The 14,120-nt window shown below is 36.8% G+C and overlaps 1 protein-coding gene across 2 annotated transcripts in view; it reads left to right on the top strand.

The window, feature by feature from the left end:
• The window catches only part of SH3PXD2B (SH3 and PX domains 2B), a 259,726-nt gene that overhangs the window by 69,564 nt on the left and 176,042 nt on the right, over positions 1-14,120 (top strand). The gene's annotated exons all lie outside the window — the stretch shown is intronic.

Here is a 14,120-nt window from a genome sequence, read left to right as displayed (position 1 = left end):
ACAAAGCCTCCTCATTTCAGGAGATCAAAAATAATTGGGCACATTTACTTTACCATAAATAAGATGTCCATTTTTAATACTTTGTAGAAAATCCTTTCCAGGCAATGACTGTCTGAAGTTGGGAAGCCATGAACTGACCTCACCAAAGGCTGGGATTCTCCTTTTGTGATTCAGTTCCTTGCTTGTGGGTCTTTATGCCTTATGTTTTGCCTTAAGTATGTAAAATGTAGCTTAATTATGTGGTCGAGATCTGGTGACTGACTCGGCCATTGCAGAATTTTTTACTTCTTTGCCTTAAACAAATCCTGGGTTGCTTTTCCAATATCTTTTGGGTCATTGTCCATCTGTACTGTGAAGCGCCGTATTATCAAACTTGCTGCATTTGGTTGAATCTGAGCAGAAAGTATCACCCTGTACACTTCAGAATTCATCCAGCGGCTTCTGTCTTCAGTCACATCATCAATAATCACTAGTGGCCCAGTGCTATTGGAAGCCATACATGCCCGGCCATAACACTGTCTCCACCATGCTTTACAGAGGATGGGTTGTGTTTTGGATAATGAGCCGTTCTAAACCTTCTCCTCTTCCCATCTTTCTTCTGCCGATTGATCTTAGTTTCATCTGATTTTCATCCGTTTCATTTCATGTAGAGCTCCTTTAATCATATTTTGTGGGTTCACAGCAAGAGCTTCAAATGCAAATACCACACCTGGAATCAGCTTCAGACCTTTTAACTGCTGATTTGATGATGGACTAATAAGGGAATAGCCCACGCAGCCCATAAAAGAAGTTTTAAGATAATTGTCCAATTACTTTTGGTCCCGTGAAAAAGACCAATACACATATTAAAGTTCTGGAATTCCTAAACCCTCACTCTAATTAGGATATGATTACCCTCAAATTGAGGCCACAGTCACACTTTCAGTATTTGCTGCACCACTTCTGAAATTTTAAGTCACTCCTGGTTTTTTCTTACAAACACTGATGTAAAATACTAATTAAATAATGAACGTGTGAATATGGTCTAAGGCTGATAGTCTGCACTTTAAGCCCATATTGATTATACAACTGTATCTTGAATATGTTTTGGTAAACAGCAAAAAATGCTAAAACGTGTCACTGTACAAATATTTCTGTAACTAACTTTACATGTTCTTCTATAAAATGCCATTATATGTGTAACATCATATTATCTCAAATGCACATAATACAGATTTCACATGATCTCAAAATGATTTTACTGCTGCCATTTAATTTTTATAGCATTCCAAGAAAGGTCCATTGTGAAACAAAACTTTACGCATTGTGGCTTGCTTTAAACAATAATCTGCATAAGGCTGGGGCCACACGGGGCACTACTGCGATGCTCGCATGACACTCGGCTCGCGCTGGCAGCACAGCGTGAGCCGAGTGTCATGCTAGTATCCCTGCGACTGCGGTCCGACTGTGCGAGCGTACCTCAGCTGCGGGGGGCGGGACGGATCTCAGGAGACGCGGGCCAGCGCTGCTGAGGGGTGGGCCGGCACGGAGGAGGGGAAGGAGGGATTTCTCTCCCTCTCTCCTCCGTAGCCGGCTGTTGCGATTCTCGCTCTGCACGCGTGGTATACCGCTGTACTGCGAGTGCAGTGCGATTTTTCTCTCGCCCTATTCACTTGAATGGGTGCGAGAGAAATGAGTCTCGCATCACAATTTCAGCATGCTGCGATTGTTTTCTCGGTCCGATTAGGGCTGAGAAAATAATCGCTCATATGCGCTGACACACAGACTAGAATTAGTCCAAGTGGAATGCGATGTTTTATCGCACTCCACTCGCACCGATTTTCTCGCCGTGGGGCTTAGGCCTAACACAGTGTAGAATGGCTTACAATACAATTTCATCACACAATGTAGAGTGCCTTACAATAAAACTACATTACACAGTGTAGAATGCCTTACAATAAAATTACATCACACAGTGTAGAGTGCCTTACAATAAAACGACATCACACAGTGTAGAGTGCCTTGCAATAAAACTACATCATACAGTATAGAGTGCCTTACAATAAAACTACATCACACAGTGTAGAATGCCTTACAATAAAACTACATCACACAGTGTAGAGTGCCTTACAATAAACTACATCACACAGTGTAGAGTGCCTTACAATAAACTACATCACACAGTGTAGAATGCCTTACAATAAACTACATCACAGTGTAGAGTGCCTTACAATAAAATTACATCACACAGTGTAGAATGCCTTACAATAAACTACATCACACAGTGTAGAATGCCTTACAGTAAAACTACATCACACAGTGTAGAGTGCCTTACAATAAAACTACATCACACAGTGTAGAGTGCCTTACAATAAAACTACATCACACAGTGTAGAATGCCTTACAATAAAACTACATCACACAGTGTAGAGTGCCTTACAATAAAACTACATCACACAGTGTAGAGTACCTTACAATAAAACTACATCATACAGTGTAAAGTGCCTTACAATAAAATTACATCACACAGTGTAGAGTGCCTTACAATAAAACTACATCACACAGTGTAGAGTGCTTTACAATAAAACTACATTACACAGTGTAGAGTGCCTTGCAATAAAACTACATGACACAGTGTAGACTGCTTTACAATAAAACGACATCACACAGTGTAGAGTGCCTTATAATAAAATTACATCACACAGTGTAGACTGCTTTACAATAAAACGACATCACACAGTGTAGAGTGCCTTATAATAAAATTACATCACACAGTGTAGACTGCTTTACAATAAAACTACATCACACAGTGTAGAGTGCCTTACAATAAAACTACATCACACAGTGTAGAATGCCTTACAATAAACTACATCACACAGTGTAGAGTGCCTTACAATAAAATTACATCACACAGTGTAGAATGCCTTACAATAAACTACATCACACAGTGTAGAGTGCCTTACAATAAACTACATCACACAGTGTAGAATGCCTTACAATAAACTACATCACAGTGTAGAGTGCCTTACAATAAACTACATCACACAGTGTAGAATGCCTTACAATAAACTACATCACACAGTGTAGAGTGCCTTACAATAAACTACATCACACAGTGTAGAATGCCTTACAATAAACTACATCACACAGTGTAGAGTGCCTTACAATAAACTACATCACACAGTGTAGAATGCCTTACAATAAACTACATCACAGTGTAGAGTGCCTTACAATAAAATTGCATCACACAGTGTAGAATGCCTTACAATAAACTACATCACAGTGTAGAGTGCCTTACAATAAAATTGCATCACACAGTGTAGAATGCCTTACAATAAAACAACATCACACAGTGTAGAGTGCCTTATAATAAAACTACATCACAGTGTAGACTGCTTTACAATAAAACTACATCACACAGTGTAGAGTGCCTTACAATAAAACTACATCACACAGTGTAGAGTGCCTTACAATAAACTACATCACACAGTGTAGAGTGCCTTACAATAAACTACATCACACAGTGTAGAGTGCCTTACAATAAAATTACATCACACAGTGTAGAGTGCTTTACAATAAAACTACATTACACAGTGCAGAGTGCCTTATAATAAACTACATCACACAGTGTAGAGTGCCTTACAATAAACTACATCACACAGTGTAGAATGCCTTACAATAAAACTACATCACACAGTGTAGAGTGCCTTACAATAAACTATATCACACAGTGTAGAGTGCCTTATAATAAAACTACATCACACAGTGTAGAGTGCCTTACAATAAAATTACATCACACAGTATAGAGTGTCTTACAATAAACTACATCACAGTGTAGAGTGCCTTACAATAAGACTACATCACACAGTGTAGAGTGCCTTACAATAAAACTACATCACACAGTGTAGAGTGCCTTACAATAAACTACATCACACAGTGTAGAGTGCCTTACAATAAACTACATCACACAGTGTAGAATGCCTTACAATAAAATGACATCACACAGTGTAGAGTGCCTTACAATAAAACTACATTACACAGTGTAGAGTGCCTTATAATAAAACTACATCACACAGTGTAGAGTGCTTTACAATAAAACTACATTACACAGTGTAGAGTGCCTTATAATAAAACTACATCACACAGTGTAGACTGCTTTACAATAAAACTACATCACACAGTGTAGAGTGCCTTGCAATAAAACTACATCACACAGTGTAGAGTGCCTTACAATAAAATTACCTCACACAGTGTAGAGTGCCTTATAATAAAACTACATCACACAGTGTAGACTGCTTTACAATAAAACTACATCACACAGTGTAGAGTGCCTTACAATAAACTATATCACACAGTGTAGAGTGCCTTATAATAAAACTACATCACACAGTGTAGAGTGCCTTACAATAAAACTACATCTCACAGTGTAGAGTGCCTTACAATAAAATTACATCACACAGTGTAGAATGCCTTACAATAAACTACATCACAGTGTAGAGTGCCTTACAATAAGACTACATCACACAGTGTAGAGTGCCTTACAATAAACTACATCACACAGTGTAGAATGCCTTACAATAAAATGACATCACACAGTGTAGTGCCTTACAATAAAACTACATCACACAGTGTAGAGTGCCTTACAATAAAATTACCTCACACAGTGTAGAGTGCCTTATAATAAAACTACATCACACAGTGTAGACTGCTTTACAATAAAACGACATCACACAGTGTAGAGTGCCTTACAATAAAACTACATCACACAGTGTAGAGTGCCTTACAATAAAACTACATCACACAGTGTAGAATGCTCACAATAAAACTACATCACACAGTGTAGAGTGCCTTACAATAAAATTACATCACACAGTGTAGAGTGCCTTACAATAAAACTACATCACACAGTGTAGAATGCCTTACAATAAAACTACATCACACAGTGTAGAGTGCCTTATAATAAAATTACATCACACAGTGTAGACTGCTTTACAATAAAACGACATCACACAGTGTAGAGTGCCTTATAATAAAATTACATCACACAGTGTAGACTGCTTTACAATAAAACTACATCACACAGTGTAGAGTGCCTTACAATAAAACTACATCACACAGTGTAGAATGCCTTACAATAAACTACATCACACAGTGTAGAGTGCCTTATAATAAAATTACATCACACAGTGTAGAATGCCTTACAATAAACTACATCACACAGTGTAGAATGCCTTACAATAAACTACATCACACGGTGTAGAGTGCCTTACAATAAACTACATCACACAGTGTAGAGTGCCTTACAATAAACTACATCACACAGTGTAGAATGCCTTACAATAAACTACATCACAGTGTAGAGTGCCTTACAATAAACTACATCACACAGTGTAGAATGCCTTACAATAAACTACATCACACAGTGTAGAGTGCCTTACAATAAACTACATCACACAGTGTAGAATGCCTTACAATAAACTACATCACACAGTGTAGAGTGCCTTACAATAAACTACATCACACAGTGTAGAATGCCTTACAATAAAACTACATCACACAGTGTAGAGTGCCTTACAATAAACTATATCACACAGTGTAGAGTGCCTTATAATAAAACTACATCACACAGTGTAGAGTGCCTTACAATAAAATTACATCACACAGTATAGAGTGTCTTACAATAAACTACATCACAGTGTAGAGTGCCTTACAATAAGACTACATCACACAGTGTAGAGTGCCTTACAATAAAACTACATCACACAGTGTAGAGTGCCTTACAATAAACTACATCACACAGTGTAGAGTGCCTTACAATAAACTACATCACACAGTGTAGAATGCCTTACAATAAAATGACATCACACAGTGTAGAGTGCCTTACAATAAAACTACATTACACAGTGTAGAGTGCCTTATAATAAAACTACATCACACAGTGTAGAGTGCTTTACAATAAAACTACATTACACAGTGTAGAGTGCCTTATAATAAAACTACATCACACAGTGTAGACTGCTTTACAATAAAACTACATCACACAGTGTAGAGTGCCTTGCAATAAAACTACATCACACAGTGTAGAGTGCCTTACAATAAAATTACCTCACACAGTGTAGAGTGCCTTATAATAAAACTACATCACACAGTGTAGACTGCTTTACAATAAAACTACATCACACAGTGTAGAGTGCCTTACAATAAACTATATCACACAGTGTAGAGTGCCTTATAATAAAACTACATCACACAGTGTAGAGTGCCTTACAATAAAACTACATCTCACAGTGTAGAGTGCCTTACAATAAAATTACATCACACAGTGTAGAATGCCTTACAATAAACTACATCACAGTGTAGAGTGCCTTACAATAAGACTACATCACACAGTGTAGAGTGCCTTACAATAAACTACATCACACAGTGTAGAATGCCTTACAATAAAATGACATCACACAGTGTAGTGCCTTACAATAAAACTACATCACACAGTGTAGAGTGCCTTACAATAAAATTACATCACACAGTATAGAGTGTCTTACAATAAACTACATCACAGTGTAGAGTGCCTTACAATAAGACTACATCACACAGTGTAGAGTGCCTTACAATAAAACTACATCACACAGTGTAGAGTGCCTTACAATAAACTACATCACACAGTGTAGAGTGCCTTACAATAAACTACATCACACAGTGTAGAATGCCTTACAATAAAATGACATCACACAGTGTAGAGTGCCTTACAATAAAACTACATTACACAGTGTAGAGTGCCTTATAATAAAACTACATCACACAGTGTAGAGTGCTTTACAATAAAACTACATTACACAGTGTAGAGTGCCTTATAATAAAACTACATCACACAGTGTAGACTGCTTTACAATAAAACTACATCACACAGTGTAGAGTGCCTTGCAATAAAACTACATCACACAGTGTAGAGTGCCTTACAATAAAATTACCTCACACAGTGTAGAGTGCCTTATAATAAAACTACATCACACAGTGTAGACTGCTTTACAATAAAACTACATCACACAGTGTAGAGTGCCTTACAATAAACTATATCACACAGTGTAGAGTGCCTTATAATAAAACTACATCACACAGTGTAGAGTGCCTTACAATAAAACTACATCTCACAGTGTAGAGTGCCTTACAATAAAATTACATCACACAGTGTAGAATGCCTTACAATAAACTACATCACAGTGTAGAGTGCCTTACAATAAGACTACATCACACAGTGTAGAGTGCCTTACAATAAACTACATCACACAGTGTAGAATGCCTTACAATAAAATGACATCACACAGTGTAGTGCCTTACAATAAAACTACATCACACAGTGTAGAGTGCCTTACAATAAAATTACCTCACACAGTGTAGAGTGCCTTATAATAAAACTACATCACACAGTGTAGACTGCTTTACAATAAAACGACATCACACAGTGTAGAGTGCCTTACAATAAAACTACATCACACAGTGTAGAGTGCCTTACAATAAAACTACATCACACAGTGTAGAATGCTCACAATAAAACTACATCACACAGTGTAGAGTGCCTTACAATAAAATTACATCACACAGTGTAGAGTGCCTTACAATAAAACTACATCACACAGTGTAGAATGCCTTACAATAAAACTACATCACACAGTGTAGAGTGCCTTATAATAAAATTACATCACACAGTGTAGACTGCTTTACAATAAAACGACATCACACAGTGTAGAGTGCCTTATAATAAAATTACATCACACAGTGTAGACTGCTTTACAATAAAACTACATCACACAGTGTAGAGTGCCTTACAATAAAACTACATCACACAGTGTAGAATGCCTTACAATAAACTACATCACACAGTGTAGAGTGCCTTACAATAAAATTACATCACACAGTGTAGAATGCCTTACAATAAACTACATCACACAGTGTAGAATGCCTTACAATAAACTACATCACACGGTGTAGAGTGCCTTACAATAAACTACATCACACAGTGTAGAGTGCCTTACAATAAACTACATCACACAGTGTAGAATGCCTTACAATAAACTACATCACAGTGTAGAGTGCCTTACAATAAACTACATCACACAGTGTAGAATGCCTTACAATAAACTACATCACACAGTGTAGAGTGCCTTACAATAAACTACATCACACAGTGTAGAATGCCTTACAATAAACTACATCACACAGTGTAGAGTGCCTTACAATAAACTACATCACACAGTGTAGAATGCCTTACAATAAAACTACATCACACAGTGTAGAGTGCCTTACAATAAACTATATCACACAGTGTAGAGTGCCTTATAATAAAACTACATCACACAGTGTAGAGTGCCTTACAATAAAATTACATCACACAGTATAGAGTGTCTTACAATAAACTACATCACAGTGTAGAGTGCCTTACAATAAGACTACATCACACAGTGTAGAGTGCCTTACAATAAAACTACATCACACAGTGTAGAGTGCCTTACAATAAACTACATCACACAGTGTAGAGTGCCTTACAATAAACTACATCACACAGTGTAGAATGCCTTACAATAAAATGACATCACACAGTGTAGAGTGCCTTACAATAAAACTACATTACACAGTGTAGAGTGCCTTATAATAAAACTACATCACACAGTGTAGAGTGCTTTACAATAAAACTACATTACACAGTGTAGAGTGCCTTATAATAAAACTACATCACACAGTGTAGACTGCTTTACAATAAAACTACATCACACAGTGTAGAGTGCCTTGCAATAAAACTACATCACACAGTGTAGAGTGCCTTACAATAAAATTACCTCACACAGTGTAGAGTGCCTTATAATAAAACTACATCACACAGTGTAGACTGCTTTACAATAAAACTACATCACACAGTGTAGAGTGCCTTACAATAAACTATATCACACAGTGTAGAGTGCCTTATAATAAAACTACATCACACAGTGTAGAGTGCCTTACAATAAAACTACATCTCACAGTGTAGAGTGCCTTACAATAAAATTACATCACACAGTGTAGAATGCCTTACAATAAACTACATCACAGTGTAGAGTGCCTTACAATAAACTACATCACACAGTGTAGAATGCCTTACAATAAAATGACATCACACAGTGTAGTGCCTTACAATAAAACTACATCACACAGTGTAGAGTGCCTTACAATAAAATTACCTCACACAGTGTAGAGTGCCTTATAATAAAACTACATCACACAGTGTAGACTGCTTTACAATAAAACGACATCACACAGTGTAGAGTGCCTTACAATAAAACTACATCACACAGTGTAGAGTGCCTTACAATAAAACTACATCACACAGTGTAGAATGCTCACAATAAAACTACATCACACAGTGTAGAGTGCCTTACAATAAAATTACATCACACAGTGTAGAGTGCCTTACAATAAAACTACATCACACAGTGTAGAATGCCTTACAATAAAACTACATCACACAGTGTAGAGTGCCTTATAATAAAATTACATCACACAGTGTAGACTGCTTTACAATAAAACGACATCACACAGTGTAGAGTGCCTTATAATAAAATTACATCACACAGTGTAGACTGCTTTACAATAAAACTACATCACACAGTGTAGAGTGCCTTACAATAAAACTACATCACACAGTGTAGAATGCCTTACAATAAACTACATCACACAGTGTAGAGTGCCTTACAATAAAATTACATCACACAGTGTAGAATGCCTTACAATAAACTACATCACACAGTGTAGAATGCCTTACAATAAACTACATCACACGGTGTAGAGTGCCTTACAATAAACTACATCACACAGTGTAGAGTGCCTTACAATAAACTACATCACACAGTGTAGAATGCCTTACAATAAACTACATCACAGTGTAGAGTGCCTTACAATAAACTACATCACACAGTGTAGAATGCCTTACAATAAACTACATCACACAGTGTAGAGTGCCTTACAATAAACTACATCACACAGTGTAGAATGCCTTACAATAAACTACATCACACAGTGTAGAGTGCCTTACAATAAACTACATCACACAGTGTAGAATGCCTTACAATAAACTACATCACAGTGTAGAGTGCCTTACAATAAAATTGCATCACACAGTGTAGAATGCCTTACAATAAACTACATCACAGTGTAGAGTGCCTTACAATAAAATTGCATCACACAGTGTAGAATGCCTTACAATAAAACAACATCACACAGTGTAGAGTGCCTTATAATAAAACTACATCACAGTGTAGACTGCTTTACAATAAAACTACATCACACAGTGTAGAGTGCCTTACAATAAAACTACATCACACAGTGTAGAGTGCCTTACAATAAACTACATCACACAGTGTAGAGTGCCTTACAATAAACTACATCACACAGTGTAGAGTGCCTTACAATAAAATTACATCACACAGTGTAGAGTGCTTTACAATAAAACTACATTACACAGTGCAGAGTGCCTTATAATAAACTACATCACACAGTGTAGAGTGCCTTACAATAAACTACATCACACAGTGTAGAATGCCTTACAATAAAACTACATCACACAGTGTAGAGTGCCTTACAATAAACTATATCACACAGTGTAGAGTGCCTTATAATAAAACTACATCACACAGTGTAGAGTGCCTTACAATAAAATTACATCACACAGTATAGAGTGTCTTACAATAAACTACATCACAGTGTAGAGTGCCTTACAATAAGACTACATCACACAGTGTAGAGTGCCTTACAATAAAACTACATCACACAGTGTAGAGTGCCTTACAATAAACTACATCACACAGTGTAGAGTGCCTTACAATAAACTACATCACACAGTGTAGAATGCCTTACAATAAAATGACATCACACAGTGTAGAGTGCCTTACAATAAAACTACATTACACAGTGTAGAGTGCCTTATAATAAAACTACATCACACAGTGTAGAGTGCTTTACAATAAAACTACATTACACAGTGTAGAGTGCCTTATAATAAAACTACATCACACAGTGTAGACTGCTTTACAATAAAACTACATCACACAGTGTAGAGTGCCTTGCAATAAAACTACATCACACAGTGTAGAGTGCCTTACAATAAAATTACCTCACACAGTGTAGAGTGCCTTATAATAAAACTACATCACACAGTGTAGACTGCTTTACAATAAAACTACATCACACAGTGTAGAGTGCCTTACAATAAACTATATCACACAGTGTAGAGTGCCTTATAATAAAACTACATCACACAGTGTAGAGTGCCTTACAATAAAACTACATCTCACAGTGTAGAGTGCCTTACAATAAAATTACATCACACAGTGTAGAATGCCTTACAATAAACTACATCACAGTGTAGAGTGCCTTACAATAAGACTACATCACACAGTGTAGAGTGCCTTACAATAAACTACATCACACAGTGTAGAATGCCTTACAATAAAATGACATCACACAGTGTAGTGCCTTACAATAAAACTACATCACACAGTGTAGAGTGCCTTACAATAAAATTACCTCACACAGTGTAGAGTGCCTTATAATAAAACTACATCACACAGTGTAGACTGCTTTACAATAAAACGACATCACACAGTGTAGAGTGCCTTACAATAAAACTACATCACACAGTGTAGAGTGCCTTACAATAAAACTACATCACACAGTGTAGAATGCTCACAATAAAACTACATCACACAGTGTAGAGTGCCTTACAATAAAATTACATCACACAGTGTAGAGTGCCTTACAATAAAACTACATCACACAGTGTAGAATGCCTTACAATAAAACTACATCACACAGTGTAAAGTGCCTTACAATAAAATTACCTCACACAGTGTAGAGTGCCTTGCAATAAAACTACATCACACAGTGTAGAGTGCCTTACAATAAAACTACATCACACAGTGTACAGTGCCTTACAATAAACTATATCACACAGTGTAGAGTGCCTTACAATAAGACTACATCACACAGTGTAGAGTGCCTTACAATAAAACTACATCACACAGTGTAGAGTGCCTTACAATAAAACTACATCACACAGTGTAGTGCCTTACAATAAAACTATATCACACAGTGTAGAGTGCCTTACAATAAAACTACATCACACAGTGTAGTGCCTTACAATAAAACTACATCACACAGTGTAGAGTGCCTTACAATAAAAGTGCATTACCCAGTGTAGCGTGCCTTACAATGAAACTACATCACACAGTGTAGAATGCCTTAAAATAAAACTACATCACACAGTGTAGAGTGCCTTATAATAAAACTACATCACACAGTGTAGAGTGCTTTACAATAAAACTACATTACACAGTGTAGAGTGCCTTATAATAAAACTACATCACACAGTGTAGACTGCTTTACAATAAAACTACATCACACAGTGTAGAGTGCCTTGCAATAAAACTACATCACACAGTGTAGAGTGCCTTACAATAAAATTACCTCACACAGTGTAGAGTGCCTTATAATAAAACTACATCACACAGTGTAGACTGCTTTACAATAAAACTACATCACACAGTGTAGAGTGCCTTACAATAAAACTACATCACACAGTGTAGAGTGCCTTACAATAAAACTACATCACACAGTGTAGAATGCTCACAATAAAACTACATCACACAGTGTAGAGTGCCTTACAATGAAATTACATCACACAGTGTAGAGTGCCTTACAATAAAACTACATCACACAGTGTAGAATGCCTTACAATAAAACTACATCACACAGTGTAAAGTGCCTTACAATAAAATTACCTCACACAGTGTAGAGTGCCTTGCAATAAAACTACATCACACAGTGTAGAGTGCCTTACAATAAAACTACATCACACAGTGTAGAGTGCCTTACAATAAACTATATCACACAGTGTAGAGTGCCTTACAATAAGACTACATCACACAGTGTAGAGTGCCTTACAATAAAACTACATCACACAGTGTAGAGTGCCTTACAATAAAACTACATCACACAGTGTAGTGCCTTACAATAAAACTACATCACACAGTGTAGAGTGCCTTACAATAAAACTACATCACACAGTGTAGAGTGCCTTACAATAAACTACATCACACAGTGTAGAGTGCCTTACAATAAACTACATCACACAGTGTAGAATGCCTTACAATAAACTACATCACAGTGTAGAGTGCCTTACAATAAAATTACATCACACAGTGTAGAATGCCTTACAATAAACTACATCACACAGTGTAGAATGCCTTACAGTAAAACTACATCACACAGTGTAGAGTGCCTTACAATAAAACTACATCACACAGTGTAGAGTGCCTTACAATAAAACTACATCACACAGTGTAGAATGCCTTACAATAAAACTACATCACACAGTGTAGAGTGCCTTACAATAAAACTACATCACACAGTGTAGAGTGCCTTACAATAAAACTACATCACACAGTGTAGAATGCTCACAATAAAACTACATCACACAGTGTAGAGTGCCTTACAATGAAATTACATCACACAGTGTAGAGTGCCTTACAATAAAACTACATCACACAGTGTAGAATGCCTTACAATAAAACTACATCACACAGTGTAAAGTGCCTTACAATAAAATTACCTCACACAGTGTAGAGTGCCTTGCAATAAAACTACATCACACAGTGTAGAGTGCCTTACAATAAAACTACATCACACAGTGTAGAGTGCCTTACAATAAACTATATCACACAGTGTAGAGTGCCTTACAATAAGACTACATCACACAGTGTAGAGTGCCTTACAATAAAACTACATCACACAGTGTAGAGTGCCTTACAATAAAACTACATCACACAGTGTAGTGCCTTACAATAAAACTACATCACACAGTGTAGAGTGCCTTACAATAAAACTACATCACACAGTGTAGTGCCTTACAATAAAACTACATCACACAGTGTAGAGTGCCTTACAATAAAAGTGCATTACCCAGTGTAGCGTGCCTTACAATGAAACTACATCACACAGTGTAGAATGCCTTAAAATAAAACTACATCACACAGTGTAGAGTGCCTTACAATAAAAGTGCATCACACAGTGTAGAGTGCCTTACAATAAAATTACATCACACAGTGTAGAGTGCCTTA

The sequence above is a fragment of the Anomaloglossus baeobatrachus genome, chromosome 4, assembly GCF_048569485.1.
Source record: "Anomaloglossus baeobatrachus isolate aAnoBae1 chromosome 4, aAnoBae1.hap1, whole genome shotgun sequence".
NCBI classification, from domain to species: domain Eukaryota; kingdom Metazoa; phylum Chordata; class Amphibia; order Anura; family Aromobatidae; genus Anomaloglossus; species Anomaloglossus baeobatrachus.
The sequence above is the reverse complement of the archived record's forward strand: the minus strand, read 5'-3'. Positions and strand labels throughout refer to the sequence as shown.